This window comes from Mixophyes fleayi, chromosome 3 (genome assembly GCF_038048845.1).
Source record: "Mixophyes fleayi isolate aMixFle1 chromosome 3, aMixFle1.hap1, whole genome shotgun sequence".
Classification (NCBI taxonomy): Eukaryota; Metazoa; Chordata; class Amphibia; order Anura; family Limnodynastidae; genus Mixophyes; species Mixophyes fleayi.
In genome coordinates, this window is record NC_134404.1 from 24166493 (window position 1) to 24178825 (window position 12333).

The 12333-nt window shown below is 39.6% G+C and overlaps 1 long non-coding RNA gene across 1 annotated transcript; it reads left to right on the forward strand.

Moving 5' to 3' along the window:
• The first annotated feature begins 1897 nt into the window (after window positions 1-1897).
• LOC142143403 (uncharacterized) lies at window positions 1898-7908 on the forward strand. The gene is made up of 3 exons (XR_012689521.1): window positions 1898-2026; window positions 5667-5779; window positions 7809-7908. It is a non-coding gene; the product is annotated as an uncharacterized LOC142143403 (long non-coding RNA).
• The last annotated feature ends 4425 nt before the right edge of the window (window positions 7909-12333 follow it).

Below are 12333 nucleotides of genomic sequence, written 5' to 3' on the forward strand. Positions count from 1 at the left end.
GTTGGTGTAGTTTTGCTGATGGCCTTGTATGTTAGTAAAATAATTTTATATTGGATTTGTTGAAATACAGGCAACCAATATAGAGACTGACAGAGTGGCTCAGCAGAGGAATAACTATACCTCCATTCAACTTGCAGAACTGTTGGTGTCCATTGACAGAGGCTCCCTATTTCTGGAGAACCCCCCACCCAACGCTCCACAATGCCTCTTATCCAGGTGTTGACAACTGGACAAAAGGGATATAGTTTATAACACTGACTAAGCTGAGCTGGGACTCTGTCCAATCTCAAATAGTTCTGTATTAGAAACTAACACAGAACTGTTTGAATTGTTTCCGGTTGTCAAGAAGCCGTTTAATCGCTGACAACCCTGGAGACCCTGGCACGGACCTCCCCTCCTGGTTCTGCTAAATGGGGCCAGGGGGAACGTTATGTAAAAATACATTTTCGGTGGAGTTAATCTTATAGTTGGGTAGCTTTCATTAACGTCTGAGAGCCTGGAGTGCTAAAATGTGATTTATTTTTGCATGTGATAATTTTAGATGCGCTGCAAGGAATGGAGAAAGGTTTGTGCAATTTCTGTAACGTGGAGTTTTTCTACCGCAATTTCAGGAATATCTTTGGGATGCCGTTTGCTTGTTCTAGCTTAATGAGATATAGAAAATGCAACGTTACGTTCAGTCAAAAGAGCGTCGTTGTAAACACAAAAGAAAATAACACTGCACGGGTAGTCCTGATGTACTATAAAAGTGGGACAATCTGAAAATATTCTTAAAAATGACATTTATGGACTGACGCTACCCTTTTAAACTATGTTTTATGAAAAAGTCTCCATATAGAATGCAGAAATGTACATTTTGTACTTTTTTGCCCTACAATTTTTTTTTGTTCAGTTTCTATTTTACAGTACTGGAAAATGATCTCCTTTTTAATACAGAGATCTATTTCAGTAGAAAAAAATGTGTAAAAAACTACTTAATGTATATTTAATAAACGTCTACGACCACCTTTCACTCATTAACATGAGAGATGGCTGTGGCAGTATAATGTTTTAGAATATTGAGTACAGAGACGTTGAGGAAACATTTCCACTCCTTGTTTGTTTAGAGATTATCCACCATTACTCATTCATTGGAGATATTTCCCATCATGAATTACCAAATTAAAGATAAATTAAAGCTTGATTGTGTTTGAGCTGGCCTTATACGTGCAAACTTTTTTTTGTGTTTAACATTCGACAAAATTCAGCATTTTAGTACTAATTGGGCGAACCTGTTCGAGAAGTAATACCCGGCCAGTTTGAGCATCTTCCCTCCTCAAGTAGCAGAATGGTACAGCCTGTTCAGCTAATAGTGTGCATAGAGCTTGCATTCTTATAAACAGACACCCCGATTTGTTATTAAATTTACTGACTTTATAAAAGTCACCATGTCGTGCCATCAAATGAGATACAGGGACAGTTTCCTGTTCAAACAATTATGATCAATCTACACCCCATGAGTCTAGGAAAATGTGTTATGCTATCTAATATATAAAAGCCTAGCGGCGTGTGTTAGTGTGTGTGTGTGTGTGTAAAAAACTACCGGGTGACAGAGTGCTCAAGCTGCAGCGCCACCTGCTGGGCGGAGTTATATACTACACTGACCCACTAAATTCTTAGCATTATCTAATATAGAAAAGCCTAGCGGCGTGTGTGTGTGGCGATGAAGATGACAAGAACCTTTTTAACACCTTAAGTAGCTTGATTTGACTAGAATGCATGAGTATCATGCACGGGTTAACGTGTATTATATCATTATCGCCATGTAAACATGTAATGTACAGTAGCCTATATTGAATAGAATCATTTTGAAAACAATATTTGAAATAATTTTCTGTTTTCCTTTACCATAGGAGAACATTTAGAAAACCACATTGAGATTAAACGAAATCTGTTTATAAGGATTTCAGGAACCAACGGCCTCTCGAACATTGAGACGTTGGCGCCCGCTGCTGTTTATATCGGGTCGCCTTCTAATGCCATAGAGGTAAGAAGACATTTGATAAAAGATACTGTATGGCCCCCATTATGGCTATTCATTCATTGTTTCTTGTTTATAAAACAACTTATAAGGTTGCCCGTCATTGCTGTAAATCATACTTGCCTACTTTGGGCAAGTTCTTTCCGGGAGAGGGGCGTGACTGGAGGGCGGGAGGGGGCAGGGCGCGTCCAAATGCGTAATTGTGTCCCCGCGACGTAAATGTCGTTTGTTGCGGGGGGCGGGGCCAAAATGACGCGATTCACCGCAAATCGCGTCATTTTGGGACGGCAGTAGCGGGATGCGGGAGATTTGCCTGCTCTCCCGGGAGTCCGTGAGACTGACTCACATTTTGGGAGTCTCCCGGACATTCTGGGAGAGTTGGCAAGTATGCTGTAAATACTATCATCTGTTCTATAAACAGTGAAAGGGGCGCTATCATCGAAGTTGCATTTTTTACATTTCTATTATTACGTAGCTTTTATCAGCATCCATTGGTAGTTTTATTGTGTGAATAGATAAAAATAATAATAATAAATAATAATCTGTGCCCAACACCTACTGTTATCCTGAACCTGAGTGACATCACAGGAGTATCTATGATGCAATCAGTCACATGATCAGCCTAGTCACAGCTTTAACATCTAGTCACCGGCTTCTAACATTGTAACACATCCTAGGTATTAGTTTGTCTCTGTAATCTGCCCAGTCCTTCTCAATGGAGCTGAATTACAGCCCTTCTGTTCAAGTTTATTAAAAAAAAACCATCAATTGAATTCTCCTGAGCTGTGAACTGCACCCCTCTGTCTTTCCTGATGGCTCAAAGCCTCAGATAATGGGAGGAAAAGTGTACAGTCCTTTTAATGCACGCTATGCTTGTGGAAATACATTGCAGGAAGTGTTTGTTTGTTTGTTTGTTTTTACTACACTGCAAACCTCCCCTTTGTTTTATTGCAGGTTTATAATAAGCTAATGTTGCACATTTAGATTATATAAATGAGGTGTTCTGTTCTTTCAAACTTTTCCCCTCCGTTTTACCTTCTTTATACTAAATAAAATGCTCAGTTGCACTTGTCTTTGTTTGTGATGTTTTGCTGTTTTATAATTGTTTTTTTTTTATTTAGCTTTTAATTCTATTTTTGCTTCTTCCATTTTGTAAAAATGTATATAATGGAATATATTAGTTTGGATTGCACCACACAGTTTATGCCAATATCAATACTGACTAATATGGGGTCATGAGTTCAATTTCCGACCATGGCCTTATCTGTGAGGAGTTTGTATGTGCTCCCCGTGTTTGCGTGGGTTTCCTCCGGGTGCTCTGGTTTCCTCTCACACTCTAAAAACATACTGGTACTGTTTGTCTGTCTGTGTCTGTCTGTGTGTGTGTGTGTGTGTGTGTGTGTGTTAGGTAATTTAGGCATACCTGCCAACTCCTGGAGTTGAGGACGTGACTGGAGGGCGGAAGGGGGCAAGGCAAGGCCAATCGCGTCATTTTTGGCCCCGCCCCCCGCGAAAAATGTAATTCTCGTCGCGGGTAGCGTGTCCAAAATGACGCGATTGGCCTCGCCCCGCCCCCTCCTGACCTCCAAAATGGTGTGATTCACCAATAATCGCGTCAAATGACGCGATTCTCTGTGAAATCTTGGATCCGGAAGAAATGCCAGCTCTCCCGGGAGCCCGACCCGAATTTCAGGAGTCTCCTGGACTTTCCGGGAGAGTTGGCAAGTATGAATTTAGGGCCTGATTCATTAAGGATCTTAACTTAAGAAACTTCTTATGTCAGTCTCCTGGACAAAACCATGTTACAATGCAAGGGGTGCAAATTAGTATTCTGTTTTGCACATAAGTTAAATACTGACTGTTTTTTCATGTAGCACACAAATATCAACTTTAAATTTCAGTGTACAAATAAGCTATCAAGTATTTGTGTGTTACATGAAAAAACAGTCAGTATTTAACTTATGTACAAAACAGAATACTAATTTGTACCAGTTGCATTGTAACATGGTTTTGTCCAGGAGACTGAAATAAGAAGTTTCTTAAGTTAAGATCCTTAATGAATCAGGCCCTTGGACTGTAAGCCCCAATGGGGCAGGGACTGATGTGAGTGAGTTCTCTGCATAACGCTGCGGAATTAGTGGCGCTATTTAAATAAATGGTAATAATAAAAATAATTGAGAAATAAGTTTTATATATATATATATATATAAATATATATATATATATATATATATATATATATATATATATACATATATATATATATATATATATATATATATATATATATATATATATATATATATATACATATATTCAGTAGGATATAACCAATTGTCTACAGCCACAGTTTGGCACCATAAAGCCTACTGGTATCCATCAGAGAGTGCAAAGTGATATTGAAGTTTGTTCAGGGGAGATTTGATGCTCTCGCCGTTTTCCCCAGGCATTTATAGATTAGTAATTCTCACCTAAAATTTAACTTGCAGAAAGCTGTAACATGCATTGAAATCAGGAACTAAATTGATTTCTACACAAATTCTCTACTTGCCTAAACCTCCATCAATATGAAGGTGTATGCCTATCTGAATGAGCTGATTTAATGACGAGGTTTGTACAAAGTGCAGTCTTCACGTAGAAGTGCAATTTGGAAAATGGCATAAGGTAATTTTGGAGTGCGTTACCTGCCTAAAGCAGGAGCACTGATGTGGAAACAGACCCGTGTAAATGACAAAGTTTGGTGAGCACACATTCTGAACAGCAGTTTAAGGAATCCCTCTTATCTACTCACCAAGGGCTATGTAGTCAATCAAGCGGAGACTGTGCCTTGCTTTAACCTTGTGGCTGCCAAACCACTCATTGGGGATATCCCTTGCACTTGGATAGGCGTATCAATGTACGGCATGGCTTGTATAATCTCATTCTAACTTATTTCCAGTCTAAACTTCAATAACAAGTAGTATATTGGCTTACAAGTATAAAGCTTCATAGGGAGTACAGAGTAACTAAGGAACCTGATGGTTATCTCTGTAATAAAAAATATAATGTACAGTAGCCTATATTAAATAGAATCGTTTTGAAAACAATATATGAAATGATATTCTTGCCGGGTAAAACAAGGGTACCAAAATGTCTGAGATTTCTTTGACTCATCAGCACAGTAACCTGACTCATAATTGGCACCACAGCGACATAACTCATAACTTGTGAGTTAACAAAAACAAAAAGTCCAAACAAACAGGTGGTGGCAGCGGTGGGATACCTGGGAGGATGGGGCCAAATCTGGGGCACCACAGATTCCAACTTACTACAACTCCAGCACATTAATTTAAACCTTTCCATTTTACTCCTACAATACCAGTTTAGCCTCATGTATATTTTAATCATTATAATAATGGGACATCAGGATTACATGTGTCCCTTTTGTGTATTTCAATATTTTTTATTTTATTGTTCAAAGTATATCTAGAAATACTGTTATACTGACTTGGAAGAAATGTGCCCCATTAAAAGTACAGGAGGAGGGTTAGCTTCCAGTAGCGCCGACCGGCTGGAGACACATAATATCTGTAAGAGGGTGTGTCTGTAAGCATTGCCGTATTTTCTGTATGATTTTCTGTATGATTCTCTGTATTTTTCTTTGAAGGATAACATGGTGTGCACCGCTGGATATGGCTACTTTTATCACCTCTCACCGGACGGACCTTCTCACGCACGCATGGGAACATTCAAGAAAAACATGGCTGTGTCATGTATGAGGTAAGTAACCTACCCTGATGTGCAAGTAGAACTGAGCATGTCAATCTCTAAAGATACACTAACCTTGTACTATTTTATTTTATATCTGTGTAATGTGAATACCAAGGGGTGAAATAATTCAGGACCTTGGTCTTTACCTAGTATCTGTGTAGTCTGCTTGCAGTGGAGTTGCCATTGTTTCTCTTCTTTTATCCATAATTCCTTTATTTCATCCTCAGGTCCAGAAAGGAGGGAATATATATATATATATATATATATATATATATATATTCTGGGATCTCTTCAGTCTCTTATTATAAAGGGATACATTATTGTGTGCTCATTGACCTATGCTTTGTTTATACATACAGTATTAGGTCAGGAGTGAGTAGGGCTTATATTATTATATCCAATATATGATTTTCTGAAAATCCATTCTTACTCATCCATAATTGTACTGATTGATATTCCATGATTTAAGGGGACTTTATTATTCATTCAGTATAATAAAAGTTATGTTTTCATTTATGTTTCAGTGTCCTTTCTCCTTTCTGTCTGTCCAGGATATTCCCCACAGAATGTATTACATCTAGTTACATTCAGTAAATTGCCCTGGGCAAGACACAAATAAGTAAAGACAATTTCTGAGGTTATCGCCCATCTAACTACTTCCCCAACACCTTAAAACGGCAGCTCAACTTGAATAAAGCCTGGGTCAATTTTGATAGCAGCCCATTAACCTACCAGTATGTTTTTGGAGTGTGGGAGGGAACCAGAGCACCTGGAGGAAACCCACACAAACACGGAGAGAACATACAAACTCCACACAGATAAGGCCATGGTCGGGAATTTAACTCATGGCCCCAGTGCTGTGAGGCAGAAGTGCTAACCACTAAGCCACCATGATCCCCTAATAACATGCTCCCCCAAATAATGTGACCAATTTTCTGTGACACAGAATGCATGTGGTCACAAACCTGCGTCGCCCAAATTTTTATGCCCCCTCTCTCAATCCTATTCACACTTTATCCCTAATGGTTTGTGCACATGGATGCAGGTAGAAATATAACTTAAAAATAAAATATGCATAATAGTATCCTGTCCAATATTTATTCCCTAAAAAGAACAGAGTCTCCAACGATCTCCTGCCATAACCTGTGTAATGCTGGTCACTGCAGTCCTCATAGACGTCTATAGGGACTGCGATGTGACCCAATTTAATAAACAGTGAAAGCGCCAGGCTTTGAAAATTAATCACATCTCAAGATGGCGCTAGATGAGTCCTATGAGATGACGCCATCCATCCATCCATAGTCAGGTCCCGTTGTTATGCGCATGCGCAAATGTAGACGCGCATGCGCAGTAGGCACACGAGTCAGATCCTCCATTCAACTGAGTTTTTAGTTAGTTAGGAAGGGGGGGTTCTCATTGGTGAGCCCTGGCTTGGTAAATGCAATCAGCAATACATTGCGGTATGCAGTGATACGAAATGATATGTACTGCCTCCAATAAATCACCAATGATAAATAGACCCTTTAATTTGCAAACTACGCAGTTCAACTTTCCTACACAGGTTCTGATTGGACAGAGTCATAGCTATGCGCATTCAGCGTTCGTCTTAGAAATTAACCCAGCGCTGTCTGCACCTCCCTTTCTGAGAACAGAAAGTTGTAGCACGGGCGAGGGGTAGTCTTTCTGGTCTGTGGGGCGGGGAGTACCTACATAGGACCACCACAGTTCTGCTAGTTGGAGATGTTTGTTAAATAAATAAATTTAAAATTGAATTATACTTTTCTTTGAACCATGATCTATCACTACCTAAATGATTATGATTTCCCACTTAATGTTATCAAGGTTTAAATAATAACCTTTATTATAAACTGTGCTAATATAAGTCTATTGTTATATTTGTTACACAATAGCTTAATTTTAAATAGTAGGAAAGGGGGAAGAAACACTTGCAGCTTTGCATGCTTGCATTGTTGTGTTAGTATTGGCTTATGAGAGCAATAATCCCCCCAAAAAATACCCTTCTCTGCTTCACAAATAGATCTGGCTTTCTCCTGCTCCCAGAATATCAGCCTGCCGGCTACAACGCCACGGCCACATTTCAAGACTTCATCGCCTGGAAAAGCCAAGGTGGAGCACAGGTATTATAAGATCAACGCCGTCTTGAAATGGCATTTAATTAGGACATCTCTTAGTACAATTGCTTGGCACAGGCCTCACAAACTGCTAATGTTTACTGCAAATCTCCAAATGTCTTTAACAAATTGGCAGCGGGGAAAAAAAAAAGAGAGAGAGAGAGTGTGAAAGAAATAAGAGCCGTTTCTTCGGAAATCACACAAAGAAATTAGGAGAATGGCATCCTTCCTAAATGGAGAAGATTAACATACTTTAGTGTAGCAAACAATCTGGTTAAATGATTCTAATTCTCATTTCTGGCTATGTTTGCAGTTTAAACAAAAGAATGATTGGCTATAGTTCAAAACAGCATTAGGAAAGATTAGTAGCTGCTGGGGAAGATACCAAAATAACCGGTTAACTGTTGGTTTTCTTTGGTCGCTTAGATTGCTAGGTGCGGAGATGTTTCTTTTAAAGGTTTTAAGATCTACTCCTGCAAAGAATTTGGAATTAATATCGGAGAAAGCGCCGGGAATACTGAGGTTTCTGATAGTTTATTGCTTGGCCATTTCGATGGCGAGGTAAGTGATGAAATTTAATCTTTTCATTTACGGTTAGCAGGCATAAATAACCTTTTGACAGTTTCTATATGACCAGCCATTCTGCTACGCGGTTACCATATCGAAATTGAACGCAACTATAGCTTTGAGCTCCTGGAAGAGATTTGATAAAGTAAGACCCCTAGTTTCCCTTTTTACTCATGTCTCAATCCTTCAACATGTTTAATAACGGCCAAAAGAATGGTATATTATGGACTCAACTAATAATAACACTGTGTATTCTGTCCCGAAGCATACAGGTGATGGCTAGGACTATATTTCATTATTTCACATTCTCCTGAGATTAGTACAATATACAAAGTCTCGGGGATAAGTATAGTCGGCAAAACACAATATGTACCTTTTGTGTTGGGAAATTTCTGTAAGTAATAAAGAGAGGCGCTTGTTATCTATTATAGAATGATAAACTTATTACGTCTTACAAAAAGTTTTCATTGATTTTGGGATGTGCAAAAAGACTTTTTTGTTTTATTGTAATTTGCTGCAATGACTTTGTATCATCCATGCGTGTATTTATAAAGTAAGGAGCCCCTGTTGCATCCCTCTAGTCCTTCGGACGGTCTATCTCTATGTACTCAAATGGCAGACCGCACTTACTTGCCTCTTATTTTGCTTGTTTAAATAGGGGCTTGTCATGCACACCGGACCCTACGGTTCCCTTACCGCAGGCCTGTCCAACCTGCGGCCCTCCAGATGTTGTGAAACTACAAGTCCCAGCATTCCCTTCCAGCTATCAACAGGTTGTCTACTGGCAAAGCATGCTGGGGCTTGTAGTTTCACAACACCTGGAGGGCCGCAGGTTGGACAGGCCCCCCTTACCGGGTTCCGGTGTGTAGACTTGGTCTCCTTTGTCAGGCCTCCTCCTCCCACTGACGGTCCACTGGCATCCAATGGCAGCCGCCATCTTGGCGGAGACCTGTCTTTTATCATTTTCTCTGTTTAGTCATTGGCTGAGTTCATGGCACACCCCCTCATTCTCTAAATTATTTAAGGCACCTGTTTTAGCAAAATGGTGCCAGATCTTCAAGTCCTGTAGCCTGATAAGCTGCAGGAATATTTGGCTTTTCTGAACTCTGGTATCCTGGTTTCTTGTATACGTGTCTATTGGTTTCCCTGTACCCATGTTCAGCAGGTCCTGGTATCCAGCGTCATATGCTTCTCAGCGAATCCTGGTATCTTGTATCCATGTCTATAAGTATCCTGGTATCCTGTATGTGTACCTGTTCATCAATTCGTTCCTATTCTACTGATCCTGGTATCCAGCACTACTTGCTTCTCAGATACTCCTGGTATCCTGGTATCGAGTATCCAGTCCTATTCTGGTCACTCCTTGTCAGCTAACAACATCTTCTCGGGGCAGTCTCCTCTTGTAGCCATCAGTAGAACTGTGACCTGCGGGGTGTGAGCAGCGAAGCCCAAACCTCCTTGCGGTAGTCCCTGGCAAATACCTTCATTTCGTTAGACTCTGCGCCTCCGTGGTGGGAAGAGTCAAACCAGGCAGACTGCAAAGAGTCCAAACTATCCCTGTGAATTCCTTGACAGTGGTGTATGATTTAGTTGATCATATAATTAATATTTCCTTATATATATATTGTCTCAAGAATTAAGTTTAAACTGCTTACCCTCACCTACAAGGCCCTCACCATTTCCTCCCCATATCTCTGACCTTGTCACGCGATACACCCCAGCATGACCACTACGCTCCACCTCTGACCTTCAACTCTCTTGCCTCTCTTTCCCTCTTCCCTCTCCCATCTCTAAGACTTCTCCCATGCTGCTCCCCTACCTATGGAACTCCTGTCTTGCCCTACCAGACTCTCCTCCAACCTTCAATGCTTGCCTTCCATACCCCCTCCTAGACCCTGACATCCACTCCGACTGCCTCATCCGTTCACCACATTCGTTGCTGCCCCATTTGCACCTACTGTCTCTCAGTTCCTCTCCTCCTTGTGTCTCATGTCTGTCTTGTATGACCATTTTGTCATGTCTGAAACGCAATCCTCCGTCACCTCATGCAGATAATTAGTTATTAACCTGTAGAGATAGATATCTATAGGACATTGTCCTGTTCTAATTACAGATCATTATAGATTGTAAGCTTGCGAGCAAGGTTCTCTTACCTCTCTGTCTGTATGTATTACTCAGTATTGTCTTATTAATGTTTGTTCCCAATTGTAAAGCGCTACTGAATTTGCTGGCGCTATATAAATAAATGTTTATGATAATGATGATGATCATTGATATAAAGCTACAGTATTTGCATCTCAGTTAGGCCCCCGGTTCTAAACATCAGCTCTCAAACCTATTTATTTGTTTAAATGTAGGATTTTCTCTGAACTTTGGCTCCCATGGTCAGCGTTACATAGCGTAATAATGGCCTGACTTAAACTTCAAAGTTATGGACATAATAACTTCTCTCAATTCATAAATTGTAACAATTCTGCAGACAAATAGGGATATATTTTCATGCACTGAAACAATTAATTGAGCTGAGAAAAGCTGGTAGTCACCTTCCAAAGAGAAATCTGATTTTTAAAATTAGTTTATAGGAACGTAATACAGCTACTCTTGGCCCACTTATCAATACATTGCCTTTGAGTTAACTAAACTGCCCTTTACCCTTCAAAAATGCATACCTAATACTGCATAATAAATAGACTGGACTGGATTTTGGATAGGACAGAAGGGCATATGCCGTGGACTCAGTATACATGAGATTTCCTTGACAGCAATGTAAGTTCTGTTTCTGTATAGTAATAACTATATTTTACACTTTGGTAGGTTTTGGACCGTTATAGTGCTTTTTCTTTTATTTAAACATGCTGAATGTTGCCTGCCCAATATCTTTTATTCTGTCTTAGTTACCTCTCTTTCCACCCTGTGTATAGGAAATTAATGGAAAAATGGGAGATGTTGCCCATAGCAACCAATCAGATTCTAGCTATCATGTTCTAGAATGTACTAGATAAACGATAGCTGGAATCTGATTTCCTTTTTAGATGGTTTGATAAATCTACCTCTAAATATGATGTACAAATATCCCCATTGATATTACGTATAGTAAAAAATCAAGTTCCTGTATGAACCTAACGTCACATAGTGACATGTTTCACTCATGCGCTTCTGTATAATTTCATGTCTCACAACTACCGATTTCAGCAAGACAGGCCAAAAGTTTTATTATTTTTTTTGAAAAGTTTGAGTTTTTTAGGGATGCAAAAAATAAAAGGGAAAGAAGGAAGGGGTGTACAGAGTCCAATTGGGACCAATGGTAATCTGATAATAAATATATTTGCATATAAATATTATTTAAGCATTATTCACAAAGAAACATATATATAAATCATAAACAATATAATGAAGAGGAGGAATGAGGTCCTTTGGATGAGGGTCCTAAGAGGTGAGGAGTAAAAGTAGGTAATTGAAAGAAATAGGGTGGAGGACAAAGGGCTCTTAGTAGAGGATAGTAGGGGGATGGAAACTGGAAAGTGTATGAAGGAGTTAGGAGTGTGGCTTATTCTAAAGGTCTGTTGTGAAATAGGAGGTCCAGGCGTTCCAGGTGGAGGAAAACTGGAGGGGACGGTTATGAATAATACTGGTGATATGTTCCATTTTATGTGTTTGCCAGATTTTTGGAATGAGTGTTTAAATTGTCTTCTTTCAATTAAGGGCCGTTAGGCATCTCGCTGCTACAAAAATGTGTCCAATCACCTTTTATGTGTGTTTCGGAATATCAGGAACTGTGTGTGGGAGAAGATAATAGGAAATATTGTCAGGGAGTTGGATGTGAGTAATTTTTTCAATCAGATGACGTACCTCCTTCCAAAAATG